The 17,961-nt window shown below is 42.0% G+C and overlaps 1 pseudogene; it reads left to right on the top strand.

Annotated features, from left to right (window-relative positions):
* Positions 1–1,618: 1,618 nt before the first annotated feature.
* Positions 1,619–3,497, top strand: LOC136232682 (protein PHOX1-like; annotated as a pseudogene).
* Positions 3,498–17,961: the final 14,464 nt, after the last annotated feature.

Raw genomic sequence — 17,961 nt, forward strand, 5'->3', positions numbered from 1 at the left:
CGGAAAAGTTAAATGTGTGAAGGATGTGGACCAGAAAGTCCTAGTTGGAGATAAGGATATCAAGGAACGATGGAGGTCCTATTTTGATGACTTATTTAATGGAGATCGCCAACAAGATGTTGGAGATATAAGTATCCATCACAATATGATAAATCATGAATGCCTGCGGAGAATTCAAAAGGGTGAAGTCAAAATGACATTAAGTAAGATGAAGTTGAAGAAAGCAGTAGGACCTGATGGCATCCCTATTGAGATTTGGAGATGTTTGGGAGAAAGAGGAATCGAATGGTTGACGACGTTCTTCAACAAAATTTGGAGAAACAATAAGATGCCATCAGAATGGAGGAAAAGTACCTTAATCCCTTTGTATAAGAACAAAGGCGATGTCCAAGATTGTGCCAACTATCGGGGAATCAAATTAATGAGTCACACTATGAAACTTTGGGAGCGAGTGATTGAACAAAGGCTAAGGAGGACGGTGAAGATCTCGGAAAACCAGTTTGGCTTTATGCCGGGAAGATCAACTATGGAAGCCATCCATCTAATGAGACAATTAATGGAGCACTATCGAAATAAGAAGAAAGACTTGCATATGGTTTTCATTGACTTGGAGAAAGCATATGATAAGGTACCAAGGGAAGTACTTTGGTGGGCCTTGACAAGGAAAGGCATTTCGCGGAAATATATTGACATCATAAAGGACATGTATGAGGGAATATGCACGAGTGTACGTACTAGTGTTGGGAAGACTGAAGAGTTTCCTATTACGATTGGAGTGCATCAAGGTTCCACACTAAGCCCATTTCTTTTTGCCATCGTTATGGATGAACTAACAAGTTCACTTCAAGATGGTATACCATGGTGCATGCTGTTTGCAGATGATATTGTGTTGGTTGATGAGACGAAAGAAGGAGTGGAGATGAAGTTGGAACTATGGAGGCAAACTCTAGAATCTAGAGGCTTTAAGTTGAGTCGAAGTAAGACAGAATATTTGGAGTGTAAGTTTAGCGGCCGTAGGAGTAGGGAGGCAGGGACAATCATCCTAGATGGGAGAGTTGTTCAGGCCTCGGATTGCTTCCGGTATTTAGGATCTATCATCCAAACGGATGGAGAAGTAGATGGAGATGTTGCTCATAGGATTAAAGCTGGTTGGTCGAAGTGGAAGAGTGCTACGGGTTTCCTTTGTGATCCCGGCATGCCTAATAGATTGAAGGGAAAATTCTACCGGACGGCAATTAGACCAGCATTGTTATATGGTACGGAGTGTTGGGCAGTGAAACACTGCCACATCCATAAGATGTCGGTGGCGGAGATGCGTATGTTGAGATGGATGTGTGGTCACACGAGAAAGGACCGGGTGCGTAATGAAATGAGAGAAAACCGACTAAGGTGGTTTGGCCATGTGAGACGTAGAGCGCTTGATGCGCCGGTTAGGAGAACTGAAGAGTGGCAAAGGGATGTAGTGGTGAGGGGTAGGGGAAGACCTAAGCAAACTTGGAGGAGGGTGATCGAGAGTGATATGAGTTTATTGGGAATTGAGGAAAATATGGTAGTGGATAGGACGGAGTGGAGGGAGCGAATCTGTGTCGCTGACACGACTTGATTTTCACGGTTTTATATGATGGTTCATGTTAGCCGACCCCGAATCATTTCGGGAATAAGGCTTTGTTGTTGTTGTTGTTGTTGTACCAGTGAAGAAGCACAAGGCCTTTTCAACACAGCAACAGAGAAGTTCCAAGAGATGGCTGCTTTGGCATTGTTCAATTGGGGAAATGTTCATATGGCTATAGGGCAAGGAAAAAGATTTATTCACGGAAGATGCTTCAAGGGAGTGTCTGCTTGAACAGATAAAAACAGCATATGATTGGGCACAGAAAGAATATACAGAAGCAGGACAGAACTATGAAGCAGCATCAAGAATCAAATCAGATCTCCATAAAGTCAATCTAGCTCAAGGGGGTCAGCAGTTTGAGCAGGCAAAACTATCTTGGTATTATGCAATTGGAAACAATGTTGCCTTAGAATCATGGTATTTCGATGAGGGAATGTGAATATTACACAGAAAACAGCTCTGATATTGCTTACATCATTTCACACGGAAATCTCCAACTCATTTGGGTGGAAGGTCCCAACTAGGTCTATCGAGTATTAGTGGTGCATCTCCATTTGCTAAGAACATTCAACATGTTTTTATTATCTGCTACCCTTATGAGTTTCATGTTTATGTTGATAAGCCCGTACTTGAAAAAATGTACAATTATTGCTGTACTGATTAAGTAATTTATTCTTTCAATATTATTTGTTCCATTTTTTCCCCTTGTATGAGCAAATGCAATGGAAAGATTACTTTTCTGGGTTCACGCTTCACAATCCTCCATAAACCTAAGGGATTAACATGCATGTGCAGCACGTTTTTATTCATTGAGTTTCTCTTTCGTTGTTTCAGGTGAAGAAAGTCTTTCCATTATGAAGCAGCATCAAGAATCAAATCAGCAAAACTATCTTGGTATTATGCAATTGGAAACAATGTTGACTTAGAATCGTGGTATTTCGATGAGGCCATACAACTTTATAATAGAGCAGAGGAGAACATGGAAGAGGCATACAAATGTAGGAAGAATCGGAAGTACATCGCCAAACTGAACTTTCTAGTTTGCTCAAGGTTAGATCTAAGCAAAGAACATGAGTTTGGATGGGCTGTTTAGAGACACATCAATAGAAGAAGCTGCTGAGAAAACTAAGAAAATGGGATCTCTGATTTATCTCCTATGGGGCACCATACTCTATGAGCAATCACTCATGGAATTCACATTAGAGCTTCTATGTACAACATTATCTCTAACAATGACACTAGAACATAAACATGAAGCATATAACTAGTGAATTAGAGAAACCCAAACATATTAGTGCAACCAATTAAAGAAATCCAACACACTGCCCAACCACATTAGCATAACTAATTAAAGCCTATGATGCACCGAAACGGAAACGAAAACAGAAACGGGGAAACAGGGAAACAGAATTTTTAAGAGCCCAACACTTTAACTTCATAAAAAAAGGGTCCAACAAGAAAATAAGAGCCCAACAAGAAGGAGAAACAAAAAAAAATTGTCTTTTGACTTGAAGGAGAAGAAGAAATCACAGTAAGCAGAGAAAACAAAAACAACAGATTTGAAGTAGAAGAAGAAATCACATAAACATTGAAACCTGCTCCAGGAACATATATCCGTGCTTCATAGATTAAAGCTATTAAAGAAACCCAAAAAGCATTAGCTTAACCAAGATTAGATTCCATAATGTTTAAATCGAAATCAAAGCCATATAGTGTGGAATCTTAAAAAATATCAGATTATAAATGTTAAGCAACTAACATCAGTTAACCAAAATCAATTTACAGGCAAACCTAATCCAAACCCAAACACCACATAGAAGAATCAAAATTGGCATTTTGCCCAACTAACATACTAAAAGTTACCTGATATCTGTTGTAATGGTGAACGGCAGAGTGAGGCGATCAGGGAGAGAGAGCAAAAGGGACAGTTCAGAATCGTCTACCCTCAATGCTAAAAGAGATAGCGGAAGAAAGCGCCAACCATTGAGCAAAAGGAATGCGTCGACCTAAGATTTTGTCTGTGGTTCTATGAGAAAAGCGGCCACCTAAATTGATGACTAGTTATTAGGGGAAAGCGATGACCTAAATTGATGACCAGTTGTAAATATGTTTTTTAAATTTTTATTTTTTTATTTAAAAAAATTATAATTTTTATATCTTTCGCCACGACAGCCAATTGTTGCTGAAATATTTTTTTTAACGCAACAACAAATCATTATTGCTATAAATTTGTTATTTTACTGCAACAACATCATTATTGCTAAACGTAATGCATTAATTCCACTTTCCCGCTACGTAAAAAATTATGGAGGGAAACTAGAAAAGCTAATAATATTAATATATTTATTTTAAAATTAATTTAATAGATATTTTTCGCCACAATAAATTTTATTGCGATAACTGCTTATATTTACTGCAACAACATGACGTCATTTCTATAAATAATTACATTTACCGCAACAACACTCTGTCATTGTTGTACCTGGATATATGTATAACAACAATACATGCCCGTTGCTATCAATGACGTCATTTACTGCAACGATTTCCTTGTTGCAATATATTTTACATTTTTTACAAATTTCCCGCGAGGCGGAATTTTTGGGGAGAGGGTGTGGATAAACTTATGGCAACAACCTTTGCTAACGACCAAAGGCTTTTCGTTGGTAAAGTTAGGTTTTTGCAACAATGATTTTCTGTCGTTGCCAAAACTTGTTGCCAAAAAACAATTTTCTTGTAATCTTCATCAACTGCAATATCTTCTTGTCCAAGAGATGCCGTATGTAGTGATACTTCAACTCTATGTGCTTTGTCCTTGAGTGAAAGGCAGGATTCTTCGCCAAATGAATTGCACTCTGACTGTCGCTGTACAGAATAGGATCCTTCTGTTCCTTTCCCAACTCACGCAAGAAATTCTGCAACCATACCATCTCCTTATTAGCCTCAGTCACTGCAACGTACTCAGCTTCTGTAGTAGACAAGGCCACCACCTTCTGCAGCTTTGAAGCCCAAGAGACAGCAGTACCACCCTGTTGGCCCAAAAAATAAAATAATTATTTTTATGTATATAAAAAGCTTGGGTTATGTTTTTAGGGTATAGTTTATATTTTCTAGAAAATAATGCACGTGTAAGCTGACCTGCAACCCATGAGAGAGTCCGACAATACGCGGGGCGTGTCCTCCATACGCAGCGCGTAAACAAGGCGTCCGGAGAAATCAAACGTCAGAAACTCAAATACGCAGCGCGTCCTTCCCGTTACGCGGGGCGTACTTTCTTACGCGGTACGTACTTGCCAATACGTCATGCGTAAGACGCATCCGCTGAGTGTTCCAAGATCAGAAGCTCCAATACGCAGGGCGTATCCACCTATACGCAGGGCGCACTCTTTCCTACGCGGGACGTAACACCAGAGGCGCCACGCGCAGATACCATCAACGAAACTCACAAGCTTCAGGACCTCCAATACGCAGGGCGTAACCAACGATACGCGGGGCGTATCGCCTCTTCCGGCAATAGTTGGAAGCAGTCAATGGAAGTTGAGGTAGTGGGGTGATGTGGCATGAAGGTAGTTGTGTTAGTTGGTTAATAATTACCAAAATACCACTGAATAATTACCAAAATGCCACTCTAAAATACTATAAATAGACCCCCTCCCCTTCATAAAAAAACACACTCAAACACACAATAAAACCCCTTACTAAGGTCCGTTCCAATGCTCTCTAGTTCTTAGTTTTAAGTTCTTAGTTCTTAAGTCTCTTAGTTCTTAGTTCTTCAAAGTTCTTCCTTTCGTTCTTCGTTTTTCTTAGCTTCGATTCCTCTTTTAGCTCTTCTTCAGCTTTAATCCAAGTTTCAATAGCCTCTTTCCAAGTCCTTTCCAATTCAATTTAGCATTCCAAGCCTTCAATTTGCTCAATTCCTAGCTATAATTCTGTTCTCAAATCAATTTTCCAGATTCGTCCAACTACTTTCAAAGCCCGATTCCGTCTGTTTAAAGTCATTTTTTACTTTCAATCCCTTCGACAAAGTTGTTCCTGACGTCCTGAAGTTCGATCTAGTGTATTTATTTGCCCAATTCCGTGCCCAGAAACTCTATTTACAAGCCGATCTTTCCAGCCCAAATTCTTTTAGACATTCTGTTTCCAGAATTTTCCAGATTCGTCCAGTTATTTTCAACTCCCAATTTCGTCTACTCAGCATTCGTTTTAGCCTTCGATCCCTTATAGAAGTTTGTTCCTGACCTCCTGAAGTTACATTTAGCCTATTTACTCATCCAATTCCATGTCCTTAAGCACCCAAACGAGCCTCCTGAAGTTAAAGGTTAAATCTGCCCCATTTGCCTACCAACGTTGTGCCATTGCCAAGATCATATACCGTACGGGCCCGACCGGCTACAGCTCTCCGAGGACCTCGCACCAACACCAAAATTCAACATCAATCCGAGATAGCTATTGTGGCTCCGAGTTTGTTGTTGAATTCCAATTTAATTTAATTGCACTTCAATTCCTTGTATTTGATTCGTCCTTCCAATTCAATTGATTACCTATATGTTTAATATAGAGATTTTTCAATTGTAATTTATTCCATTTTTAATGCTTGCTTCGAACATATGTATTTAAACACATATTTACATCAATAAAATACCGATTTTTCACCAAATCTCGTGTCAATTTCGCACTTTAATTTCTTTTATTTTCTCGTCTTCAATTTATACGCTTAGCTTTAAAGAATAATTTATCCCGCAAAGTTTCTATAACGGCGAGAGAGACCCAAGAGGGACTTTTTCAATCCTTGCGTCCCTCGCCAATCGCTTCTATTAGATTTCAAGTTTTGGCGCGCAAATTCCATAAACTTAACCATTTTAATTGAGAAGTAATCTTCTCTGGCACGCCCGCACCAGAACCACACGTGACAAGGTTGAAATTAGCATATTCGCAAAATATCGCTAACAATTTTTGGCACGCCCAGTGGGACCTATTTTTTAGCTTAGCCAAAAATTGTATTTAGAACCTAAGCCATTTTAATTTTTTTTTTCTTCAGTTTTCCACTTATTTTTCATGCTGTGCTTTTATTGCATTTATTTATTTCCTTGTTCTTTCTTTTTCAGAACTAGATTACTAACATAATTTCATAATTTTCACCCATAAGTACTCACGGAGAATGCCTCCTAGGAAGAACACGGGGAAAGATCCCATCCCATCGGACTCCGAAGAGAGTCAAAATCAGAACCGGGATCAGAGCAACGAACCCGCCATGCCTGAAGGTTGTGCGGCTGAGACCGTGAACAATAGCGGGGGTGCAAACCAACAACCTCAAGTCCCACCCATATTCGACATGGCACCATTTTTAGCAAAACTAGAGAAGCAGATCGACCAATTTCTACATGGATTTTCGCAATCCATGAGAGAAAGTTATGAGGATGTGTGCAAGGCAATGCAAGCCAACAACGAGGCGGTGAACAATTCCAACAAGGGACCGGCTCTCGAGGAAAGGATCGTTGATTTAACCGGGGAGATCAGCAAAATCCCGGAAAAGTGCACCGAGCTGTTCACACAAAGGTCGACATCTCAAGGAGCGGTAGACGGTGGGAAGAAAGCACCGACATCAGGAGCTGGGGAAAGGTATACACCGCCACCAGCTCGAGAAGAGAATCTCAGGTTCAATGAGCACGGTGACAGGATCAGCCCAGAACCTATTCAAATCCCACCACCTCAACAACAGTTTAGATCTCATACAGGACCTAGTAACCATGCCGAACATTACGAGGAAGGCTATGCTCGTAATGTGGGGGGCAATGTGAGACACGCATGGAGCCCACCAACAACTTGGGAGAGGCCCAACGCATAAGAAACATCGTCCAAGAGATCTATGGGCCAGCCGTGAGGGAAGTATACCGACCCGAGTTCCAGAAACCATATCCACGGCACTATGATCAGCTATACCCTTTACCCCACAATTTTAGAGTACCCGATTTTGCTTTATTTTCAAGAGAAGAAGGGCAATCCACTATGGAGCACGTGGCACGCTTCACCTTTCAGTGCAGCGGTTTGAGCATGGACACGAACTTCGACATGTTATGCTTGCGGCTATTCCCAGGTTCACTAACGGGACCAGCTTTCTCTTGGTACACCACCTTACCATCCGGATCCATTCATGGATGGGAACAAATGGAAAGACTATTCCACAACCAGTTCTATCGAACGGAGCCCGAGATCTGTGTTGCGGAGCTATCCCGAATGACGCAACGACATGGAGAACCGATTGAAAGTTTTATCAACCGATTCAAAAAGATGCGACATCGGTGTCGAATCAACATCCCCGAGGTCGAGTTCGTGAAGATTGCCCAACGTGGGCTGGAATTCGAAAATCGGAAGAAATTTCAAGGGATAGATTTCCGCGACTACTACGAGTTGGTGGCCAAGGTTTCAGAGTACGAGGAGTTGATGAGGGAAGATCATCGACGCAAGAAGAACTCTGTAGGAAGCTACCAAGGGGATGTACAAACGCATGAGGTAGCCATTGCCGACTTAACGAACACCGGATCTCGAACATGTCCCGTGTTGGTAAAGAATCCCAAAGCACCCGAGGTAGTTAAAAGGATCCCAACCACTCAATATACGTTTGACGTCTCGAAGACGGAAGAGATCTTCGACTACCTGCTAAAGGAGCAGTTCATCACATTGCCTCCTAGACATGTGATCCCATCCAAAGAAGAAATACACGGACGAAACTACTGTAAGTATCACGACAACTGGAGCCACAACACTCAAGCATGTTTTGGTTTTAGAAATGCCGTGCAGGATAGGATTAACCGTGGGATACTCCAATTCCCAGAAAAGAAGGAAAGCATGCTGATCGACGAGGACCCATTCCCAGTAGCCAATATGATCAATGCCACTTCACTAGTGTGGGGGCAAAGGAAAGCAACAGGGTGACGTGAGAACCCGACAGGTATGGGTACCAAAAGCGACGCCACCAAAGTTGGAGGAAAGCTCAAAGCAATCACAGAATACAAAGATAAGAGACGTGCAACAACAACGGCCACGTTTCGTGACACCCTCGAGCACGTCACCCCTCAATCAATGGCAATTGAATAGGCACAAGAAATTCCTAAGGCCTCTCTCTAGGAATGCAAAGAGAAGATTAAGGAAAAGAGAGACAGAAAAGAGAAATAGTCGAAAGGAGTCATCCAGCGTCAACTCTAATGATGCGAAAAGAGGAGGAAAAAACCAAGAGAAGAACCTCCAGATCCGGGTTGGAGATTTCATCATACGAATAGATTGTGCAGCTACCTCTTTAATCTTACCATCGGATTTTAGAGGCGAAGACACCAAGAAGGAATGCCCCAAATCCGAGTACAAGGAGCAAGAAGACGCAACACCGAAGGCACTGGGTGAAGAGGGCATGAAGAGGGTTTACTTTGACAAGCCCACTCCAAGGATGACTCGCCATATCAAACCTCTATACGTCAAGGCTCATGTAGATGGAAAACCAATCTCCAGAGTGCTCATCGACAATGGATCAGCCGTTAACATCATGCCTATGAAGATGGTCCTAGCCTTAGGGAAATCAGAGGAAGATATAATCTCATCAGAGGTGTCAGTTTCAGCCTTCACGGGAGAAATTGCAAAGACATACGGCGTCCTACCATTGGAACTCACCGTTGGCTCTCACACCGCCATGGCCGCTTTCTTCGTGGTAAATTCAACCGCGAGTTATCAGGCACTGTTAGGGAGAGATTGGATTCATTCCAACTCATGCATCCCCTCGTCATTACACCAATTCCTTCTATTTTGGAAAGGAGACGAGGTGGAAGTTGTTCGGGCAAACGAGAAGCCATTCGAAGCTTACTCCGATGTGGTCGAAGCCAGACTCTACGAGGAATCTATTGGCCCAATCCGAGTTGGGTCCAATCACAAAGAGCAATCATGCGGCAAAAAGATCAAGAATATCCTAAGGCCAACGGCAATCGTGCCTCGTCGAAGGCCATTCCGTGACAAACCAATAATAGAAGAAATTCCATGACTAGCACAACATCGAGAAAAGAAGCGGTATCTTCAGCCGCTATATCAAAACTGAATGCGCAACAACTGGCGGAGAAACTGTATCGAGAAAACGACATGAGGGTCTCAGAAGTCGAAACACCCAAAGGAATAACAGAACTAGATCCTCAAGGAGAAGAAATCCAATTACAAGATCTGAAAAGGGCGAACCCGAAGTTAGAAGATGAAGGTTCCATGGCGGTCAACCCTCTAGACGAAGTAAACCTAGGGACAGAAGAGGAACCTCGGGTTACATTCGTCAGTAGCTTACTACGCCCGACGTTGAAAGAAGCCATTATCACTTTGCTTCAGGAGTTCAAAGACTGTTTCGCTTGGAATTATGATGAAATGCCCGGGTTGAGCAAGGACATAGTGGAACATAGATTGCCAATCAAACCGGAGTTCAAACCATTCAAGCAACCAACAAGGAGAATAATCAAAGAGGTTGAAAGCAAGGTGAAGGAAGAGATAGAAAAGCTTTTCAAATCTAAGTTCATCAGACCAGCAAAGTACGCTGTATGGCTATCTAACGTCGTGCCTGTAGTGAAAAAGAACGGTAAGCTACGCGTATACGTAGATTTCCGCGATCTAAATTTAGCCACGCCGAAAGACATCTATGTGATGCCCATAGCCGACATGTTAGTAGATGTTGTGTCTAAAAATGAATTAATATCTCTGTGTGATTGCTATGCGGGATATAACCAAATCCCCATTGCCGAAGAAGACATTGCAAAAACGGCATTTCGATGCCCAGGGTCAATCGGCACGTTCGAATGGGTCGTCATGCCGTTCGGTTTATAGAATGCCGGCGCCACATACCAAAGAGCAATGAATGCCATCTTTCACGATTTAATCGGCACCTCTATGGAGGTATACGTGGACGACATCGTTATCAAGTCCAAGCGAGAAATGGAACATGTCGGCCATTTGAGGAAGAGCTTCGAGCGGATGCGTAAGTACAACCTAAAGCTCAACCCTCTGAAGTGCGCCTTCGGGGTCAAAGCAGGGAACTTTCTTGGATTCTTAGTCCACCAAAGAGGAATCGAGATTGACGACAATAAGGCAAAAGCAATCAAAGAAGCACAACCTCCGAAGAACAAGAAGGAGTTGCAGCGGTTCTTGGGCCAAGTAAACTACTTGAGACGATTCATATCAAACTTGGCTGGAAAATCCAGAGCCTTCTCAGATCTGTTAAGACTCAAAGACGAAGAAAGCTTCAAGTGGGACGACAAGCATCAAGCGGCGTTTGAAGAGATCAAAACTTACTTGAGCAACCCACCCGTGTTGACGCCACCAAGGGAGGGTATTCCACTCAAGCTCTATATATCAGCAACCGACGAGTCAATTGGGTGCTTGCTTGCCCAAGACAATGCAAACCGTCATGAACAAGCCGTCTACTATCTAAGTTGAACATTGCTATCGGCAGAGATGAGGTACAGTCCAGTTGAGAAGACGTGCTTAGCCCTCTACTTCGCTTGCATAAAGTTGAGGCATTACTTGCTCAAAGTGAGAGTTTATGTGATTGCTAGCACCGACTTGATCAAATACATGCTCAACTAGCCTATCCTCTCAGGAAGAATATGAAAATGGTCACTAGCACTGGCCGAGTTCACGTTAGTGTATCTCCCGCAATCCTCGATAAAAGGGAAAGCAATTGCAGATTTTGTGGCCGACCACCCAACCAACTTTCAATATCCCGAAGAAGCAGAACTGCCAATTTATCTGACGCACAAAGAACCATGGCAGTTGAAGTTCGATGGCTCAAGCACAGACAGTTCCAACGGGGCAGGAGTGATCATCACAGCCCCATCCGGGACTAAGACAATATTAGCGGTAAACTTGGATTTTGAATGCACGAACAACCAGGCTGAATATGAAGCTCTAATCATCGGCTTAGAAATCTTGATAGACCTAGGAGCGAAAGAGGTCAAGATTTTCGATGATTCACAATTGGTTATCCGGCACCTAACAGGAGAATATAAATGCTCAAGTTTATCTTTATTACCTTATTTCGCGTTTGCAATTCAACTTTTGGAAATGTTTGATGAGATCAGTTTGGAGCATATTCCAAGAAATGACAACTGGGAAGCTGACGAGTTAGCCCAAATCGCTTCTGGAATGAAGATCTCCAAAGATACAGCATACAAGGTCGTTATCATCAGAAGACAGGGCCATCCTTCCGTGGCGGATAGAGGCGTCCAGTTTGAATCGTTCGACATCGATATTAACTTAGCTCAAGATTGGAGGAAACCATTCATCGATTACCTCAATGATCCTTCCCAAAAAAGTAAAATATTCACTAAGTATTCAATCTCGAAATTACATGTTGATGGCAGGTGATTTGTACCGTAAGAGCTACGACGGAATGCTGCTCAAGTGTCTCGGCTTCCCAAAAGCAATGGAAGTCATGAAGCAAGTCCATGAAGGCATATGCGGAGCTCACCAGTCCGGAAGGAGAATGCGATGGCTTATCAATCGCCATGGATACTTCTGGCCAACGATCCTACGCGATTGCATCACATATGTGAAGGGTTGCAAGAAGTGTCAACTGTATGGCCAAATCCAACGAGTCCCCTCAGAGGAATTACACTCAGTGGTGAAGGCGTGGCCTTTTAGAGGATGGGCTATTGATCTAATAGGGAAAATATTCCCACCTTCATCAAAAGGTCATTGTTTCATCATAGTCGCCACAGATTACTTTTCCAAATGGGTGGAAGCAGCACCAATGAAGCAAGTCGGTCAAACGCAAGTAATCCAATTCATCAAAGAGAATTTGATTCATAGATTCGGAATCCCAGAATCCATCACCACGGATCAAGGGACCATGTTCACAGGCGAAGATATGAGCGAGTTCATAGAAGAGTACGGAATTAAACTGATACATTCCACTCCGTTTTACGCACAAGCAAATGGTCAAGCTGAGGCATCCAACAAGATCCTGATCCAAATCTTGGAGAAGATGCTAGAAGACAATCCTAGGGAGTGGCATAAAGTTCTCTCAGAAACGCTCTGGGCTATGCGAACGTCTAAGACACGAGCGACCGGAGTGAGTCCATTTTTCCTAACGTTTGGTCATGATGCAGTAATACCATTGGAAGTCATTGTGCCTTCATTACGAGTAATGCGCCAGAATGACTTGGAGCCGGACAATTATGTACAAGCCATGACCATGGAACTAGAAGATCTGGACTACGAAAGGCAGAAAGCGCTCGATTGCATGATGATCCAAAAGAAGAAAGTGGAAGACGTGTACAACAAGAAAGTAAAAAAGAAAAGCTTCAGAGAAGGCGAGCTAGTGTGGAAGCTAATTCTTCCAATCGGGATGAAAGACCGTGAGCTTGGGAAGTGGTCGCCCAACTGGGAAGGACCATTTCAAATCCACAAGGTGCTTCCCGGGAACGCGTATTGGTTGAAGAGCTTGGGCGGAGAACCACACAGGAGATACATTAATGGCAAATACTTGAAGAAATATTTCCAGAGTATGTGGGACATAATTAACACAGGAACCGATGGGAGCTTCATGCACAACACGTGATATGTAAGGTGCGAAGTGCCAGCCAACAAGGCGTAGAGGAAGCACATCCCGAAGGACATCTCAAAAAGCCAAATACGCAGGGCGTCTTTATTTCACGCAGGGCGTGACTCAGGCACACATGAAAGTCACACCCCAGAGGCTCATTTACGCGCGGCGTAATGCCAAAGATGCCATGCGTAAATTTCTTCTTTAGATGCTCCAAGTTCAGGAACACCAATACGCAGGGCGTGTTTGACAATACACGGGGCGTACCCCAAAGACGCAGGGCGTGTACCGGACGTGCATAGAAGAGGCACTCTAGGAGCGAGAATACGCGGGGCGTAAAATCAAAGACGCCACGTGTATTCATCATCAAGAAAGCGCTTCAGGGTCAGAAGCACAAATACGCGGGGCGTATCCAGGTACACGCAGGGCGTATGCGCTCTTTTTCTGGGCATTTACAATTTTTCAAAGCATTTGTATATTGTCTTCGCAAGTGCTATAAAGGTTCATCAATAAAAGAATAAGTGTGCCATGGCCACAAATAAATAATAAAAAATATAGATGACCTAGCAAATGTCCAAGCGGCAATCAACTCACAAAAATAATGTCCATTGGTGCTACACAAATAAATAAGTAAAAGAATGAGCATACAAACTCAAAACAAAGAGGGAAAGTACGGGCAACCCGTGAACATACCTCACGGAAACAAACAAAAATCAGGCTTCGGGTATTTTGCCCAAGATTCACAAAGTTTGGATGCAGCCTCTTTGTGTTGCTCGCTCTGTCGGTGCCATGCCAGCATCTCATCATAATGATTGGCCAATCGATCTTTCTCACGGGCCAGCTCTTCCTCCATCCGCGGGAAACAAGCTCTAAAACCGGAACTGGCTCTAACCATATCTTCCTTAAACGCTCGAGCTTCAGCCACCTCCTTCTCCAATGCCGCAAGCCGCTCCTCTACAGCTACAATTTTGACCAATCGTTGCCTATCCGCTTCTTCAGTATCAACCAAAGCATTAAACTTTTTGCTGTAGGCCTCTAACTCTGCCATATTTGATCTAACTCGAGCTGCGAGGCCTGCTGCCACGTTTTTCTCAGTAACATAGGACTGATAGAAAAATAATACGTGGTTCTTAGGGGTGCACACAAAAATCCGGAAAACCGAAAAACCGAAAAACCAAACCAAAACCGAACCGAAAATAAGGTTAACCGAAACCGATGGACTAGTGTACGGTTTTTAATTTTAAAAATAGTGGTTAATGGTTACGGTTACGGTTTCGGCATTTCAAAAACCGCGGTTAACCGAAACCGACCGAATGTCAATTAAATATTTAAAAAATATAAAAATATATTTATTTATATTTATATATATAATTATATTTTATCCAACTATACTAATTAGTAATTAGTTACATTTATCCAATTAAGTAGTTAGCTAAATATATATTGATTATATTTATCCAAATTTTTTTATAAGATTTAATTACTCTACTTTAACTAATAAATATTACTAATTTATTTCGCAAATTATAAATCATTTGTTAAAATTTCACTCTAATGGTCGTCTGTCAAATTTCTTAACTATACCATTGAAATTAAAAATCAATTTCATTTAAAATGTAGCAAAATAGGATTCATACACTTATTAGTTATAACCGGTATCAATTGATTAGTTATATATATTGATTATTAGGAAATTTGATCCCTCGAGAAAGTAAACTACATTAGTTCAAAATAAAGCTCTAAAATATGAACCACTTATTATATTAAATTTAAAAATTTATTTGAATTTAAATTCATGAAGAAGTTATTGTAATTGAATAGTGAGTTGGAAGTCATAGATTAAAGTGCTTGATGTTTTTTCATTGTTAATCTCTTCAACTCGTTATTGATCCGTTATTAGAAATTTTTTATTATTTTTATTTACTAATGGTTAGAAACCGAAATAAAAGGTTAACCGACCGAAATAATTGGTTAACCGATTAGTGGTTAACCGAATTTTATGGACTAGTGTATGGTTAGTGTTTTTAAAAAATCGATTAAATGGATAACCGATCGAATTAACCTTAATGGACTGGTTAACCGACCACGTGCACCCCTAGTGGTTCTTGGCGGATTCAACGGCTCAGTCTTGAAGGGATGAGCACACACACCCATCATAAGGTCAAAATCAATCATAGCTCTTTCAACACGGGTCGGAGTCCAAGAGTCAAGAGGAGAGGCGATAAGCTTACTGAGATTGGCACGAGCATCACTCAACGAGTCATCACTAGGCAAGGATGAATCAGCTGCAACAGTAGACGGTCCTTTCAAAAATGAAAAATCCAAGTCGGCAAAAGGATTATCAGCTTTAAGTCCGATAGGGACCAACAAAGGACGCGCAAGGGCTGATTCCTGCCATATTTTTAGCAATTAAATCAATCAATCTAAACAATTCATCTCAAGCATGGCTCATAAATAACAGATTAGCAAGATCATACAAACCTGAGACAATGGCGCAGGGACCAGTCGGTTCAGAGAAGATGCGGAAGGAAGATGGGTTCGTGTCAGAAGTTGCAATGGAGTCATAGCCACCTCAGTCGAATCCTCGTCAAGAGACAAAGTGCCGAGCGAAGACGTCAAGTTCCAACGTGCCCCCAGTTGATCCAGCGTCTCATCCTCAAAACCGAAGTATAGGCCCTCGTCGGAGTCGTCTTCTTCTTCCATTTGTCTCGTGGAAGGCCCTGCAGCAATAGCCACCCGCTCTCCTTCATCCATCATGATTGCCTTTCCTTTCCCCTTGTCGTTGGCGTCAAGCTCATTCGGAGCTAGGGAATTCGGATTGTTGTCTTTCCCTGAGCTACCGCTTGAGTCTACAAAAAAGAGAGAAAAAATATAAAATAAAAATATATATATATATATATAAAAATAAAAAATAAAAACAATAAATAAAAGAGCTTACCAACAGGAGGGATACAATGCTGAAAAACAGTCTCCCACCAAGCGTCAAACGAAGGTTGATCCGATCCAAGCAGAAGTGGCCCCTGATCATATCCCGCATCCAGAACCGCAGCCGCTATATCTTCATCACTAGCCCCACACCGCTGTGAAGGGGTAGGAAATGGGAGTTGCCCCGGGATAGATTGGAAAAAGCCTAACTGACGTGCCCAAAGACAGGGTGCATATAAGGTCAAACTAGGGTTTGATGAGTGAGAGATTCTAGTTCGGTTCACTCCATGGTGTAACCGACGTGTCGCACATACCGTCATCCACCATTCAGCACCTTCATGGGGGGCAGCGGACAAGTAAGAGAGAGCCCAAGATGGTAGACACGAGTTATCTTTTTCCCAAAAAAGAAACAGCTTGTTACGAGTAGATGGCACCAAAGTACGAAGAAATCTCACAACTACACTAACAGCCAAACTCGAAGAGCTGTAGCAAAGGTCCACGCCAAGATGTCCCGAAGTCTCCATTGACAAGGCGGTGGCCAGATGAGGGAAATAAATAAAAAGCCACAGCTGCAGCAGCCACAAACCACCTCTAGGTTTTATAAATGGTCTATCCTCAACAGTAAGAGCTAGACGGTGGAATGTTGAGGCCAACAACATGGTGCCAAGAGCTAAACGACGGCCCGAAGCCAGAGCCTTAGCAATGACCAATATTTCTGCAGTAGGTCTGAGGCCTAACGGCTCAAAAATATAATTGCTAAGCATCATCCACAGAAAATGCACATGATCCTCATCATCCAATTCCCTCTTGTCCAATTTCTTTCTGATCATTTGGACATAAGTCCCGGCCTCTTTGGATAAGATAGCCTTCACTTCAGGAAACGCATCCGTCTCAACACAACTCGGGACCTCCTCTCCGATAATAGGCAACCCCGTCAAAGCCACTACATCACGTAAGGTGATAGACATGGGACCCAGCGGAAGGATCAACGAATTACACACCGGCGACCAATAATTCAGCACCCCCTCCAGTACATTCACACAAGGAGTAATTTCATGACGGGTCAGACGAATAAAATCCCTAATGCCAACTTGGTTCCAAACACTCGCGTATCTCGGCTCTAGGCGATCTACAAGGTCATTCCATCCAACGTAACAGCGAGGAAATATCAGTCCTTTCTTACTTGCAGGGAATTGATAAGTTTTTCTATGGAGGGCCAATTCGGTAGAACTGTTCATGGGATACGGGGGTAAAGGGGAATTACTCGCAACAACAGGGCTAATAGTAAAGACACTATCCTGAAATTGAAGTATAAACACAATCAATCAAAGCCTATGGATGCTACCTTCAAATACATGATCATGAAATTACAAAAATTACCTCCTGCAAGCCAAGGGTTATGCCTAGGCGAGAATCAGCGCGAATGGTGTCAGAATATGAGTCCGCAGCTGTGACAGACAGATGCAAATTTCAGCAATACAATTCCATCTCCACGTAATAGCTCTAAAATTCTTATGTTTTATTCCAATTCAATTTATTTTCTCATAAAATGTGATTCTACACACACAAAAGCAAAAGAAAAATCAAAAAGAAAGAAATAAAGAAGAAAAATAGATTGCATACCCATGCTTGAGAGACTGAGAGCTTGATTCTGAGTGTTCTTGAGCTTGGGGAAAAGAAAATGGCAGAAACAAAGATAACAAAAAAAAAGAAAAAGAAGAGTTGTAGATTGATTAAGATAGAGAGTTCCAAAGAATTCAAATTCTAAAATCCTGCAGGATTCTTCTCTCTATTATCTTAAAAAAAAAAAAGTATTTAATAAAACTTCTTTTGTACATAAATTTTATTATTACTAATTCATTTA

This window comes from Euphorbia lathyris, chromosome 1 (assembly GCF_963576675.1).
Source record: "Euphorbia lathyris chromosome 1, ddEupLath1.1, whole genome shotgun sequence".
NCBI lineage: Eukaryota > Viridiplantae > Streptophyta > Magnoliopsida > Malpighiales > Euphorbiaceae > Euphorbia > Euphorbia lathyris.